Genomic DNA, 16,332 nt, shown 5'->3' with positions numbered 1-16,332 from the left:
TATCTCTCTGCCGAGGTGTGATAAAGGGCAGTTAGAAAGATTACCTGTAATCATCTGGCATTATTCTCTGACTATATAAGCTGTGTCTTTATGCATCTCTCCACTTCACCTGACAAAGGAGCAGCGCTCCGAAAGCTTGTGATTTCAAATAAAACTGTTGGACTATAACCTGGTGTTGTGTGACTTCTTACATTTGTCCACCCCAGTCCAACACTGGCATCTCCACACCAAAGAAGGAACTGGTTTAGATATTTTCCACTTCTACATCTGTAAAGATTAGGCAAATCCCCTACCCAAATTCAAATCTCTCATATTATTGGCAGGGTCACTGGTTTATGGTGACTAAAAGGTAATTTTGTTTTTATTACTTTGCATTCCAGGATTTTTAAAAATCTGTATTTTGGGAATCACATCCTGTAATTCCATTTGTTAGATATTTTCTATTTTAACTATTTTCTATTTATCTAGCTATGTGGTAATTTCATCCTCAATTAAAGACTTTCAAAAATTCCCCTACCACAAATGGTAAGTAAGCTTAACTGGCCTTATTGTACGTACCGGCAGTACCTGTAGGTGGTGCTGTGATAGGTATTTTCAATGTCAAAGATGCCACACTCTGTGACACACAACAGTTGCTATTTTATAGTCCATTACCCTGAGATTGTACAATGGGGTTCCCACAAATGACTCAAAATGCTTTCTGAAATTTTTTCCAGCCACCATTTTTCTGTCAGTAACGGATATTTCTAGTGTCCAAAATCAGGGTTTAAACAAAATTTAAAAATGTAAATTACAGACTTCACAATAACATGATTAAATTTACCCATTGAATTGTTTTTTATGCCTTCATTAAAGATTTTAATTGAAGGTCTCAGCCTCTCCCAAAGACCTGGGCTTGGACTTGATATTTTCATCCAAAACTGTGACTTTGATCACACAACGCCTCGATTTAAAAATTCTCATCCTTGTTTTAAGATCCCTCCATGGCCTTGCCCCTCCCTATCTCTGTAAGCTCTTCCGGCCCCAAAACCCTCCGAGATATCTGCGCTCCTCTAATGCTGGCTTGTTGAGCTTCCCTGATTTTAATCGCTCCACCATTGGCGGCCGTGCCTTCGGCTACCAAGGCCCTAAGCTCGGGAATTCCCTCCCTAAATCTCTCCGCCTCTCTACCTCTCTTTCCTCCTTTAAGACACTCCTTAAAACCTACCTCTTTGACCAAGCTGCCCTAATATCTCCTTATGTGGCTCGGTGTCAAATTTTTGTTTTATAACGCGCCTGTGAAGCGCCTTGGGACGTTTTACTACGTTAAGGTGCTATATAAATGCAAGTTGTTGTTGTTGATGCCATTATATACATAGGTTCCCCACCCCCTTAAAAAAAGTATTAACAGAACTATACTTGAGGTTGATGGTTACTAAGTTGTTCTGAGTAGAGCTGTGTTTAAATAAATTACTTGTTTGTATAACCTATCAGGTAATATGGACTCCCAGAACTATCACAAGGAACGTAAGGCTACAATGAAGCACTCCAAGGTGAGCTTTGTATCCAACCCATGCTTTTCCTCTGGTGAGTGATGGGATCCTACAATAACTAGACTTTAGTTTTTCTTTCCACTTTATAAACTGTATTTGTAATTCTTCCGACAGCCCCTTATTTCCCGTTTTTACTAACAAACTAAAATATAACTAGTCTGGCAACAGTTGGTTTTTTTAGTCTGAAGAGAGCTGTATCCGGGAGGTCTAGACGGAAAGTGGGTCTCAATTTAGTTTCAAAGCTTTAACTCGTCACAAAAAGAGCCACGCGCCTTTAAATTGAAGCCCTTAAAATGGGTCACGGCTTCATAGTTAACCATGAATAAGAGTTCGAAACCACTCTGCTATTGATTCAGCTGTTCACTTACCTGAAAAGTGGTTTCCGGGGCATTGTAGAAATGGCAATGAAAATGGGAACGTAAGAAACAAATTGCAGGTCAGTCCAAAATTGTTTAGTCTTTGACACCACACTTTTCGTTTTTTCTTTCTGCTAGAATCTGGAGAAAAATCCCACATTAAATCTTGCACTTCTTGATGCCCCGTCCCGAGAATCCCTTCTACCTCCCCTGTATTTTTGAGTACAAAATTGGCTTGTGGTTTTTCTTTCAAGTCGACTGGAAAAATGACCTCATGCTCAAACGATGGCTTCAGACTTCGAATCATCGAAACTTACAGCACAGAAGGAGGTGGTTCGGCCCGTCGCGCCTGTGCTGGCTCTTTGAGAGAGCAGTCGTGTTTAATCCCACATCCCCCGCTTTTTGTCCGTAACCCGGTAAGTGCCTCATCCTCAAGTCCCCGTGCAACTCGCTTTTAAAATTATTGATGGCATCAGCTTCCACCACCTTTTCCGGTCGAGGGTTCCCGATCCCCGACAACTCTCAGAGTGAAAAGAACATTTCTCCTCATTTTCTTCTTTTCGGGGGGTCTCTCGAGGATCTTCAAAGAAATGTGAGCTGCTGAGACGTCACTGGGTGGAGACCACATCACTGGCGGTTACTCACAAAATGTTCCAGTCGATGTAGCTCTTTGACAAGGAATCGGTTTTGTCACTTCTCTCGGATACTACATTACCGAGGAAAAATAGAAGAAAGTAAAGAAAATAAAGCTCAAGTTGAATGCACAACACATACGATCAGTATTTGGCATGTGTTCAGTGAACTGGTCTTGTTAGGTTGAGGTAGACGTTTGCAGTTTCTATTTAGAAAAGAAAGAAAGAAAGACTTGTATTTCTACAGCGCCTTTCACGACCTCAGGACGTCCCAAAGCGCTTTACAGCCAATGAAATACTTTTGAAGTGTGGTCAGTGTTGTAATGTGGGAAACACGGCAGCCAATTTGATCAGATAATCTGTTTTTGTTATGTTGGTTGAGGGATAAATATTGGCCCGGACACCGGGGATAACTCCCCTGCTCTTCTTCGAAATAGTGCCCTGGGATCTTTTACATCCACCTGAGAGAGCAGACGGGGCCTCGGTTTAACGTCTCATCCGAAAGACGGCACCTCCGACAGTGCAGCGCTCCCTCAGTACTGCACTGGCGTGTCAGCCTAGCTTATTGTGCTCGAGTCCCTGGAGTGGGACTGGAACCCACAACCTTCTGACTCTGAGGCGAGGGTGCTACCCTCTGAGCCACAGCTGACACTGTAAAGTCATTTTAAAGATTTAAAGTAAGAAAACCTCTATTTTACTTTTAATTTATAATTAAGTGTGCTGAGCTGTCCCAACTGCAAACATGGAGCTAGCCATTCCCTCATGCTCAATACACCATCAGCGAGAAAATGTCACGTGAAGGCTATCCTTGTGTCTGCTGTCCATCGTCAATTCTGCAAAGTGAATAGACTTTATCTTTCAGAAACTAAAGCAGAATGGAGCAATGCTCTGGAGACAAAGAGCTCTAAGAAAGAAGAAAGACTTGATACAGAACCTTATTGTGACTCCAAGTGCTTCACCTACAATTAATTACTTTGAAGGAGCTGACAAGTTTGGCAGCCATTCTGTACACAAGGTCCCACAAACAGGAATGAGATGAAGATTCTGCTGGATCTACATAAACTTGGCAACAGCTATTTGACCCGAATGTAAGCTCTTAAGTGGTGAAGTGTTTGATCTCTGAAGGTTTATTTTTGAGCGGGGAAGGGAAAGCTGAACTGAAATATAAAATGAACTTTGTACCAAACCAGTGAAGTCCCGTTCCTTAAGTCTGCAAACAGTAACCCCCAAAAATAACGACCAATTTCTATCAATTTGAGCTGTGATGGTATCAAGAAAGAAAGAACTTGCATTACTCCAGCATCTTTCACCACCTCAGGCTGTCCCGAAGTGCTTTACAGCCAATTAAGTACTTTTGAAATGTTGTCACTGTTGTAATGTGGGGGAACGTGGCACCAATTTGCGCACAGCAAGCTCCCACCAACAGCAATGAGAGGAATGATCAGATAATCTGTTTTTGGTGGTGTTGGTTGAGAGATAAATGTTGGCCACAGACTGGGAGAACTCCCCTGATCCTCTTTGAATAGTGCCGTGGGATCTTTTGTGCCCACCTAAGAGAGCAGATGAGGCGTCGGTTTAACGTCTCATCCAAACGATGGCACCTCCGACAGTGCGGCGCTCCCTCAATACTGCCCCTCCGACAGTGCGGCGCTCCCTCAGTACTGCCCCTCCGACAGTGCGGCGCTCCCTCAGTACTGCCCCTCCGACAGTGCGGCGCTCCCTCAGTACTGCCCCTCCGACAGTGCGGCGCTCCCTCAGTACTGCCCCTCCGACAGTGCGGCGCTCCCTCAGTACTGCCCCTCCGACAGTGCGGCGCTCCCTCAGTACTGCCCCTCCGACAGTGCGGCGCTCCCTCAGTACTGTCCCTCCGACAGTGCGGCGCTCCCTCAGTACTGCCCCTCCGACAGTGCGGCGCTCCCTCAGTACTGCCCCTCCGACAGTGCGGCGCTCCCTCAGTACTGCCCCTCTGACAGTGCGGCGCTCCCTCAGTACTGCCCCTCCGACAGTGCGGCACTCCCTCAGTACTGCCCCTCCGACAGTGCGGCGCTCCCTCAGTACTGCACTGAAGAGATTCCTACGTCCATATCACAGAAATCACAGAAACCCCACAGTGCAGATAGAGGCCATTTCGGCCCATCGAGCCTGCACCGACACATATCCCACCCGATCCCCGTAACCCCTACACCAACACATATCCCACCCTATCCCCGTAACTCCACGTATTTAATCCCCCTAACACTAAGGGTCAATTTATCATAGCCAATCATCCTAACCCGCACATCTTTGGACTGTGGGAGGAAACCGGAGCACCCGGAGGAAACCCACACAAACACGGGGAGAATGTGCAAACTCCACACAGACAGTCACCTGAGGCCGGATTCGAACCCGGGTCCCTGGCGCTGTGAGGCAACAGTGCTAACCACGATGCCACCGTGACAATGTGTGTTGTCAATGTGACAGCATGCTATGGGACTAACCATTCTGCTTTAATCAGAGTATAACACATCGCGATTATGTGATGCGCTCCCCATACTCTCCTATCCAGTCTGAAAGGCAGTAAATGCCATGCTTGTTAGGCTGTTGCATTCCAGCTAAAAGTAATAAATTCGATTTATTTGCAGGATAATTACACAGAAGCAGAAATGCACAGCAAGTTACTGATGATATAAATACTTAGATAACGATTGAATCTATCCACAAGGGATTAAAATATCCTCTCAAGATATTTCTTACAGTCCAATAATCTACTGGAGGTCTGGAGCAAACCATGGGCTTCCAGATGTACACTTTGTATGTGGGTGAGGCGATATTTCCAGTCTGTTCTAATGGTTGCGGCAGACTGTCTAGGTCTCAGCCTTCTGAGACACTATCTCTTGGGATACTGTTAACATCTCAGATCCACTATGTAAATAAGCTGACCTTGTCTTTGCGAGACCTTTACCCTGATCAGTTCTGCTGAAGGGGCTCGACCTGAAACTGTGATCTTGTCAGGTGCTGACAGACCGGCCCAGCACTGCACTGTCTTGTTTCTACTATCCCCTTTGACCCTTTAGTTTAATACTGGGTCTTTCAGTCCAACACAAACTTTCAGATGTTTCAAGTGTTTTTTTTTAATTGCACAACTTCTTCAATCTGAAGATAAACATCGATTTTTAAAGTCCAAAATCATAAGCTGCTTGCCTAGAATTTTTACGATGCCTTCATAAACTCTTGGCCTTGCCCTGGTTATCCATTTACTCAAATCAGACTGGGAGCACAATTTTCTGAAGGCCAGGTTCGGAAGCATTTACCGCCAGTTTTATTGACTGGTACCAGCATCTCAATTCCGCCCCCGGCCACACACTTAAGTATGTCCCATCAGGGTAGTGACACCAGGGCACTGGTAGGGCAGTGGAAGTGGGTTGTGTAGCTGCTCTCTCAGGCCTGATGTGTGGCAAAGGGAGACCTACAGAGGGAAATGAGAGCATTTATATCCTATTTGGATAATAAGAAAACCACAATTTACTATTGGGTGGAGAATGTCCCTTCAGGATCTTCGTACAGTATTCTTGAGAATTTGACACCAGTGTCCACTGATGGTATGCTGTTGCCCTCTAGTGCTCACTATTAGAGAACACAGTTGGTGCAGGCTTTTCCTCACTGTTGAAATTGAGACTTGTTGTACCATCTCTTACTCATGCTTTCCAAGGAACTGCAGCGTTCTTTTACCTCCCTCCTATTCTTTTCCTTCCTACCACAATCTACAGATTAAAAAAATCTTTATGGTGTCCCTCAAGCCACTTTTTCCTCCCTTGACTTAGCTCGTCTTCTCTCCTGCTCCTCCCAACCTTAGTAATGTCCTGCAGTATGGGCCGTGGCCCTGCACCCGGGGTTTCTGAATAAATTGGCAGATACTGCCATCAAGTCTGACCAGAATCTTCCCGTCTGTTTACAGGACGCTCTCATGATGCTACCCTTTTGTTGGCCTTTATTGCAAGGGGGATGGAGTATAAAAGTAGGGAAGTCTTGCTACAACTGTACAGGGCGCTGGTGAGACCACACCTGGAGTACTGCGTACAGTTTTGGTCCCCTTATTTAAGGAGGGATATACTTGCATTGGAGGCAGTTCAGAGAAGGTTCACTCAGTTGATTCCCGAGATGAAGGGGGTTGTCTTCTGAAGAAAGGTTAGAAACATAGAAGATAGGAGCAGGAGTAGGCCATTTGGCCCCTCGAGCCTGTTCCGCCATTTAATGAGATCATGGCTGATCATCCAAATTCAGTACCCTGTCCCTGCCTTCTCCCCATATCCCTTGATCCCTTTAGCCTTAAGAAATATATCTAACTCCTTCTTGAATATATTTAATGAATTGGCCTCAACTGTCTTCTGTGGTAGAGAATTCCACAGGTTCACCACTCTCTGGGTGAAGAAATTCCTCCTCATCTCAGTCCTAAATGGCTTACCTGTTATCCTTAGTCTGTGACCCCTGGTTCTGGACTCCCCCGCCATCAGGAACAGCCTTCCTGCATCTAGTCTGTCTAGTCCTGTTAGAATTTTATAAATTTCAATGAGATCCCCTCTCATTCTTCTAAACTCTAGCGAATATAAGCCTAATCGACCCAACCTCTCCTCATACGTCATTCCTGCCATCCCAGGTATCAGTCTGGTGAATCTTCGCTGCACTCCCTCCATGGCAAGAACATCCTTCCTCAGATAAGGCAACCAAAACTGCACACAGTACTCAAGGTGTGGTCTCACCAAGGCCCTGTACAACTGCAGCAAGACACCCTTGCTCCTTTACTCGAATCCTCTCGCTATGAAGGCCAGCATACCATTTGCCTTCTTAACTGCCTGCTGCACCTGCATGCTTACCTTCAGCGACTGGTGCACAAGGACACCCAGGTCTCGTTGCACTTACCCTTTTCCCAATCTATTGCCGTTCAGATAATAATCTGCCTTCCTGTTTTTGCCACCAAAGTGGATAACCTCGCATTTATCCACATTATACTGCATCTGACATGCATCTGCCCAATCGCCCAACCTGTCCAAATCGTACTGGAGTTTCTCTGCATCCTCCTCACAGCACACACGCCCACCCAGCTTTGTGTCGTCTGCAAACTTGGTGATATTACATCTAGTTCCCTTGTCTAGATCATCATTAATATATATTGTGAATAGCTGGGGTCCTAGCACCGATCCCTGCGGTACCCCACTAGCCACTGCCTGCCACTCGGAAAACGACCTGTTTATTCCAACTCTTTGCTTCCTGTCTGCCAACCAGTTCTCTATCCAAGTCAATACCTTACCCCCAATCCCATGTGCTTTAACTTTACACGCTAGTCTCTTATGCGGGACCTTTTCGAAAGCCTTCTAAAAGTCCAAATACACCACATCCACTGGTTCTCCCTTATCTATTCGACCAGTTGCAGGTTGGGCCTATACTCATTGGAGTTTAGAAGAATGAGAGGTGATCTTATTGAAACATATAAGATTCTGAGGGGGCTTGACAGGGTAGATTCTGAGAGACGGTTTCCCCTCGTGGGGGAATCTAGAGCTAGGGGGCATAGTTTCAGAATAAGGGGTCGCCCTTTTAAAACGGAGATGAGGAGGAATTTCTTCTCTGAGGATCGTGAATCTGTGGAATTCTCTGCCCCAGAGAGCTGTGGAGGCTGGGTCATTGAATATATTCAAGGCGGAGATAGACAGATATTTGAGCTACAGGGGAGTCGAGGGTTATGGGAAACATGCGAGAAAGTGGAGTTGAGGCCAAGATCAGACCAGCCTTGATCTAATTGAATGGCGAAGCAGGCTCGAGGGGCCGAATGGTCTACTTCTGCTCCAATTTCTTATGTTCTTACCCAACCAGCTGGCATGAGGCCTGCATCACCCACCTGCCCTCAAATGGGATGGGGCAGATTGTCCCAGGAGAGAGGAAAAGGGAAGGATTAGTTTTGCCTTGAGGAAGGGTTAAAATTAAGCCAGTGGGGTCAAAATTCAACTTCGGTAGGGGCCACAAAATGGGCAGTAAGGTTGAGGCGATTGAAGCCTAGCTTATAAATATGTGTGAGAAATGAAGCATACGAAAGGATAACGAGTTCCAGACAATGGAAACGTTGATCAGCAAATGGTTTCTCTACTCGACAACAAAAGACCTATTTTATTCATTTGTGACTACAGAGGCAGAGGTGTGCTCCTCGTTGAGTTATGTGCCTTGCTCATTGATTCTATTTCCTAGCTGCACTGTCAAAAGCAATAAATAAACGACCCAGAAATGTATCAATTACCTTTCACTTACTCAGAGAATGAACTGAAGGCGGAACGACTGAGTTCATGAAGCTGGTCATCTGACTATTCCGAATGGAGATCAGGAGGCCCACTTAAATTACAGCCAGGTTCAAAATGCAGGATCGAAGCCAGAAAGTGCTGGAAATACCCTGCAGGTGTGTCGCCATCTGAAGAGAGAAAAGACAGCTTAACGTTTTGCAGGAAGCAGCATCATGTAAGTGAAAGAAGGATCACAGCAGGACCAGAAATACCGCCAGCATCCCACCATGTTAGCCTCAATGTGGAAGATGGACCAGGGTCGGGGCGGAGTGGAACGGACAGGCAGAAAGCCGACCCTGCCAAGGATTGGGTAAGATTCCCACCGAATTCCAAAATCAGATCGGCTGCTGCTGAACCCCGCATCCATGCCCTTTGGTACCTCCAGACTCGACTATTCCAACACTCTCCGGGCCGGCCTCCCACCTTCCAGCCTCCGTAAACCACAGCTCATCCAAAACTCGGCTGCCCGTGTCCTAACTCGCACCAAGTCCCGTTCACCCATCACCCCCTGTGCTCACTGACCTACACTAGCTCCCGGTCCGGCAACGCCTCGATTTAAAAATTCTGATCCTTGTTTTTAAATCGCTCCATGGCCTCGCCCCTCCCTATCTCTGTAATCTCCAGCCCGCTACAACCCTCCCTATCTCTGTAACCTTCTCCAGCCCCCTACAACACTCCCTATCTCTGTAACCTCCTCCAGTCCCCTACAACCCTCCCTATCTCTGTAACCTCCTCCTGCCCCCTACAACCCTCCCTATCTCTGTAACCTCCAGCCCCCTACAACCCTCCCTATCTCTGTAATCTCCAGCCCGCTACAACCCTCCCTATCTCTGTAATCTCCAGCCCCCTACAACCCTCCCTATCTCTGTAACCTCCTCCAGCCCCTACAACCCTCCCTATCTCTGTAACCTCCTCCAGCCCCAACAACCCTCCCTATCTCTGTAACCTCCTCCAGCCCCTACAACCCTCCCTATCTCTGTAACCTCCAGCCCCCTACAACCCTCCCTATCTCTGTAATCTCCAGCCCGCTACAACCCTCCCTATCTCTGTAATCTCCAGCCCCCTACAACCCTCCCTATCTCTGTAATCTCCAGCCCCCAACAACCCTCCCTATCTCTGTAATCTCCAGCCCCCAACAACCCTCCCTATCTCTGTAACCTCCTCCAGCCCCTACAATCCTCCCTATCTCTGTAACCCCCTCCAGCCCCAACAACCCTCCCTATCTCTGTAACCTCCTCCAGCCCCTACAACCCTCCCTATCTCTGTAACCTCCTCCAGCCCCTACAACACTCCCTATCTCTGTAACCTCCTCCAGCCCCTACAATCCTCCCTATCTCTGTAACCTCCTCCAGCCCCTACAACCCTCCCTATCTCTGTAACCTCCTCCAGCCCCCTACAACCCTCCCTATCTCTGTAACCTCCTCCAGCCCCCTACAACCCTGCCTATCTCTATAACCTCCTCCAGCCCCTACAACCCTCCCTATCTCTGTAACCTCCTCCAGCCCCTACAACCCTCCCTATCTCTGTAACCTCCTCCAGCCCCCTACAACCCTCCCTATCTCTGTAACCTCCTCCAGCCCCTACAATCCTCCCTATCTCTGTAACCTCCTCCAGCCCCTACAACCCTCCCTATCTCTGTAACCTCCTCCAGCCCCTACAATCCTCCCTATCTCTGTAACCTCCTCCAGCCCCTACAACCCTCCCTATCTCTGTAACCTCCTCCAGCCCCCAACAACCCTCCCTATCTCTGTAACCTCCTCCAGCCCCTACAACCCTCCCTATCTCTGTAACCTCCTCCAGCCCCTACAATCCTCCCTATCTCTGTAACCCCCTCCAGCCCCTACAACACTCCCTATCTCTGTAACCTCCTCCAGCCCCTACAACCCTCCCTATCTCTGTAACCTCCTGCAGCCCCTACAACCCTCCCTATCTCTGTAACCTCCTCCAGCCCCTACAATCCTCCCTACATCTGTAACCTCCTCCAGCCCCTACTACCCTCCCTATCTCTCTAACCTCCTCCAGCCCCAACAACCCTCCCTATCTCTGTAAACACCTCCAGCCCCCTACAACCCTCCCTATCTCTGTAACCTCCTCCAGCCCTGCAACCCTCCCTATCTCTGTAACCTCCGTGAGCCCCCTACAACCCTCCCTATCAATTCAATTCAATTCAATTCAAATCGCTTTATTGGCATGACAAGGTACATCTTATGTTGCCAAAGCATCGAAAAACATTTATGGTTGAACACATAAACGCAGATCTATCCATACAGTCTGTAACCTCCTCCAGCCCCCTACAAACTTCCCTATCTCTGTGACCTCCTCCAGCCCCCTACAACCCTCCCTATCTCTGTGACCTCCTCCAGCCCCCTACAACCCTCCCTATCTCTGTAACCTCCTCCAGCCCCTACCACCCTCCCTATCTCTGTAACCTCCTCCAGCCCCCTACAACCCTCCCTATCTCTGTAACCTCCTCCAGCCCCCTACAACCCTGCCTATCTCTATAACCTCCTCCAGCCCCTACAACCCTCCCTATCTCTGTAACCTCCTCCAGCCCCTACAACCCTCCCTATCTCTGTAACCTCCTCCAGCCCCCTACAACCCTCCCTATCTCTGTAACCTCCTCCAGCCCCTACAATCCTCCCTATCTCTGTAACCTCCTCCAGCCCCTACAACCCTCCCTATCTCTGTAACCTCCTCCAGCCCCTACAATCCTCCCTATCTCTGTAACCTCCTCCAGCCCCTACAACCCTCCCTATCTCTGTAACCTCCTCCAGCCCCCAACAACCCTCCCTATCTCTGTAACCTCCTCCAGCCCCTACAACCCTCCCTATCTCTGTAACCTCCTCCAGCCCCCTACAACCCTCCCTATCTCTGTAACCTCCTCCAGCCCCCTACAACCCTGCCTATCTCTATAACCTCCTCCAGCCCCTACAACCCTCCCTATCTCTGTAACCTCCTCCAGCCCCTACAACCCTCCCTATCTCTGTAACCTCCTCCAGCCCCCTACAACCCTCCCTATCTCTGTAACCTCCTCCAGCCCCTACAATCCTCCCTATCTCTGTAACCTCCTCCAGCCCCTACAATCCTCCCTATCTCTGTAACCTCCTCCAGCCCCTACAACCCTCCCTATCTCTGTAACCTCCTCCAGCCCCTACAATCCTCCCTATCTCTGTAACCTCCTCCAGCCCCTACAATCCTCCCTATCTCTGTAACCTCCTCCAGCCCCCTACAACCCTCCCTATCTCTGTAACCTCCTCCAGCCCCTACAATCCTCCCTATCTCTGTAACCTCCTCCAGCCCCTACAACCCTCCCTATCTCTGTAACCTCCTCCAGCCCCTACAATCCTCCCTATCTCTGTAACCTCCTCCAGCCCCTACAACCCTCCCTATCTCTGTAACCTCCTCCAGCCCCCAACAACCCTCCCTATCTCTGTAACCTCCTCCAGCCCCTACAACCCTCCCTATCTCTGTAACCTCCTCCAGCCCCTACAATCCTCCCTATCTCTGTAACCCCCTCCAGCCCCTACAACACTCCCTATCTCTGTAACCTCCTCCAGCCCCTACAACCCTCCCTATCTCTGTAACCTCCTGCAGTCCCTACAACCCTCCCTATCTCTGTAACCTCCTCCAGCCCCTACAATCCTCCCTACATCTGTAACCTCCTCCAGCCCCTACTACCCTCCCTATCTCTCTAACCTCCTCCAGCCCCAACAACCCTCCCTATCTCTGTAAACACCTCCAGCCCCCTACAACCCTCCCTATCTCTGTAACCTCCTCCAGCCCCCTACAAACCTCCTATCTCTGTAACCACCTCCAGCCCCTACAACCCTCCCTATCTCTGTAACCTCCTCCAGCCCTGCAACCCTCCCTATCTCTGTAACCTCCGTGAGCCCCCTACAACCCTCCCTATCAATTCAATTCAATTCAATTCAAATCGCTTTATTGGCATGACAAGGTACATCTTATGTTGCCAAAGCATCGAAAAACATTTATGGTTGAACACATAAACGCAGATCTATCCATACAGACTGTAACCTCCTCCAGCCCCCTACAAACTTCCCTATCTCTGTGACCTCCTCCAGCCCCCTACAACCCTCCCTATCTCTGTGACCTCCTCCAGCCCCCTACAACCCTCCCTATCTCTGTAACCTCCTCCAGCCCCTACCACCCTCCCTATCTCTGTAACCTCCTCCAGCCCCTACAACCCTCCCTATCTCTGTAACCTCCTCCAGGCCCTACAATCCTCCCTATCTCTGTAACCTCCTCCAGCCCCCTACAACCCTCCCTATCTCTGTAAACTCCTCCAGCCCCTACACCCCTCCCTATCTCTGTAACCTCCTCCAGCCCCTACACCCCTCCCTCTCTCTGTAACCTCCTCCAGCCCCCTACAACCCTACCGATCTCTGTAACCTCCTCCAGTCCCTACAACCCTCCCTATCTCTGTAACCTCCTCCAGCCCCCTACAACCCTCCCTATCTCTAACCTCCTCCAGCCCCTACACCCCTCCCTATCTCTGTAACCTCCTCCAGCCCCCTAAAACCCTCCCTATCTCTGTAACCTCCTCCAGCCCCTACCACCCTCCCTATCTCTGTAACCTCCTTCAGCCCCTACAACCCTCCCTATCTCTGTAACTTCCTCCAGCCCCCTACAACCCTCCCTATCTCTGTAACCTCCTCCAGCCCCTACAACACTCCCTATCTCTGTAACCTCCTCCAGCCCCTACAACCCTCCCTATCTCTGTAACCTCCTCCAGCCCCAACAACCCTCCCTATCTCTGTAACCTCCTCCAGCCCCCTACAACCCTCCCTATCTCTGTAACCTCCTCCAGCCCCCTACAACCCTCCCTATCTCTGTAACCTCCTCCAGCTCTACAACCCCCCGAGATCTCTGCGCTCCTCCAATTCTGGCCTCTTGTGCATCCCCCCACTTCCTTCACCCCACCATTGGCAGCCGTGCCTTCAGCCATTTAGGCCCTAAGCTCAGGAATTCCCTCCCTAAACCTCTCCACCTCTCTCTCGTTTAAGGCACTGCTTAATACCTACCTCTTTTGGTCACCTGTCCTAATGCCTCCTTTGGCTCAGTGTCAAATTTTGCCTGATAACACTCCTGTGAAGCACCTTGGGATGTTAAAGACACTGTATAAATGCAAGCTGTTGTTGTTGTTGAGTCTTGTATGTAAAATTTCAGTCTCCCACCCTCGTGTCTCAGGATCGAGATCCTGCCCATCTATGCACTGCCAGTAAATCATAAGGTATCTTAGTCCCCTGTTCTTTCAGCCTTGATAAAAGCTGATAATGGATTATGATGACTTGTGAGCATTTCCAAAAGCTTTCAGAAACGCTGCTCCCCCACTATTTTGACACCCCCTTTAATCGCCCCTTCCCTGCTAAACTTCACTTATGTACTATTTTCAGTTCCTACTTCAAGTGCACTCTCTGCACCTTAGGCTGTGCACAATAACTGTGGAATATTTGGTGCAGTCTGTGTGTGTCTTTTAATCCGGAAATGTGTTTTTTTTTAATGTATCCCAGACTGGTGGTGTTAAAAAAAAAGCTTAATGCTTACGAATTACACTCTGAAGGATTAGTTCTGGCTGTCATTTCAAATGGCATTACTTTGTATTTATCAGTGATATTGTGGTCTGTGAAGTTGTCCATATGTTTTATTCTATAGGGAATTAAATAATACTGCAAATGTCAGAAATCTGAAGTAAAATTGGAAAATGTTGGAAATACACAGCAGGTCTGTCAGACTAAAGTGGAGGCTCGTGATCAGTTTCTGATCCGTTATTCCCTGTTGTGAGTTTCTGATCTCGAGTCATGCGGCTGCAAGGGGTGGGGATTAACTCGTGGCGACCAGGCATCTTCCATTACAATTATACGGCCTTCTCTGACAATTGCTTTGGTACGATTTGCTGAAGAACTGTAAAGTGGCTTCCATGTCGCAGCAATGCAAAATGAGTAGTATGAAAACAACTTATAGTGTCAGCCGTGGCTCAGTGGGCAGCCTCTGAGGCAGAAGGTCGTGGGTTCAAGTCCCACTTCAGAGACTTGAGCACAAAATCTAGGCCGACACTCCCAGTGCGGTGCTGAGGGAGCGCTGCACTGTCGGAGGCGCCGTCTTTCGGATGAGACATTAAACCGAGGCCCCGTCTGCCCTCTTGGGAACGTGAAAGATTCCCGCGGCACTATTCGAAGAGCAGGAAAGTTCTCCCCAGTGGTCCTGGCCAACATTTATCACTCAACCAATATCACCAGCAAAAGATGATCTGGTCATTTATCACATTGCTGTTTGTGGGAGCTTGCTGTGCACGAATTGGCTGCTGCGTTTCCCACATTACAACAGTGACCACACTTCAAAAAAGTACTTCATTGGCTGTGAAACGCTTTGGGACGTCCTGAGGTCGTGGAAGGTGTGGTGTATGTAACCGTTCCACCTTTAAGAGAACTATTTTAAGAGTTGCACTACTTTATCTTGGCTGCTGTAGACTGTAATACCGGTGGTGACCAGTATAAGTGCTGTGTAATGATTTATTGGGCAGTTCCGCCCGGACCTTCAACTAGTAAAGACCTGTTAAAATTTACTCTTGTGGTCTGTGTAGTAATTCTCACTATAACACACAGACTTAACAGTGGCGACGAGTACGATCTTACCCTGCGGCAGAGATACATCCAAGGCAGTTTAACGGGCGTCGAGAGGAGGCATCCGCCCTCATCATTCTGCTGAGAAAAGACTCGGGTCTGCAGAGCAAAGGAAGAATTCTGACACGAAGTCTTCCATCAGCAACAGGCAGTGATCATCCCTTCTATCACGGTGGTGGGTAAGCCGATCAGCGACGAGCAGCAAATCGGCCACGTTGGCTGTGAAGTAGGGGAGGGAAAAACGGAGGATATAAGGGCGGAGAACTCGACCAGGGCCGGGGAAAAGAGCCGGACAGAAGTCGGGGCCAGAGGCGCTGAGACTGGGGCAGCGTAAGGCACGGGAGCCACGGTGAATGCAAATGCAGCCGGTGTAAAAGACCGGGCTGCAAGCGGGCTGGGAGACGGAACAGCGTCGAGAGAGAGCTCGACCGCGACCGGTGAAAAAGGCCGGGCAGCTACCGAGGCCGCGAGGCGCAGCGACCAGGTCAGCGTAAGGCGCGGGAGAAAATTTTAAAAAACCGCGGAGAACTCAGCCGCAGCCGGGGGAAAGGACCGGACTGCAAGAGGGGCTGGGAGGCACGATTTGAAAACCGCTGGGGAGGGCGAACGCAGCAATACGGCAATCGCCATTACAGCCAGCGGGGGAGAAAGGCAAACGCGGGAAGCCGCCATTTTCGTAGGCGGGGGAAGAAGACAAGCGCGGGAAACCGCCATTTAAAAAAAAAAGAAAAGAAAAATTTCTTTTTGTTTCTCAAGAAGATTGCGAGGATGCCTAAGCGTGGTAACATCAACGATTTCGATCCCGATGTTGAAGATTGGGCCACGTATGTAGAACGCATAGAGATATATTGTAAGGCAAATAAAATATC

General features: G+C 48.8%; 1 long non-coding RNA gene across 1 annotated transcript; it reads left to right on the top strand.

Annotated features, from left to right (window-relative positions):
* LOC147097099 (uncharacterized) lies at positions 1-3,706 on the top strand. The gene is made up of 3 exons (XR_015074485.1): positions 1-525; positions 1,474-1,532; positions 2,027-3,706. It is a non-coding gene; the product is annotated as an uncharacterized LOC147097099 (long non-coding RNA).
* The last annotated feature ends 12,626 nt before the right edge of the window (positions 3,707-16,332 follow it).

The sequence above is a fragment of the Somniosus microcephalus genome, chromosome 33, assembly GCF_052327205.1.
Source record: "Somniosus microcephalus isolate GS21.2 chromosome 33, FLI_Smic_1.0, whole genome shotgun sequence".
Lineage (NCBI taxonomy): Eukaryota > Metazoa > Chordata > Chondrichthyes > Squaliformes > Somniosidae > Somniosus > Somniosus microcephalus.
The sequence above is the reverse complement of the archived record's forward strand: the minus strand, read 5'-3'. Positions and strand labels throughout refer to the sequence as shown.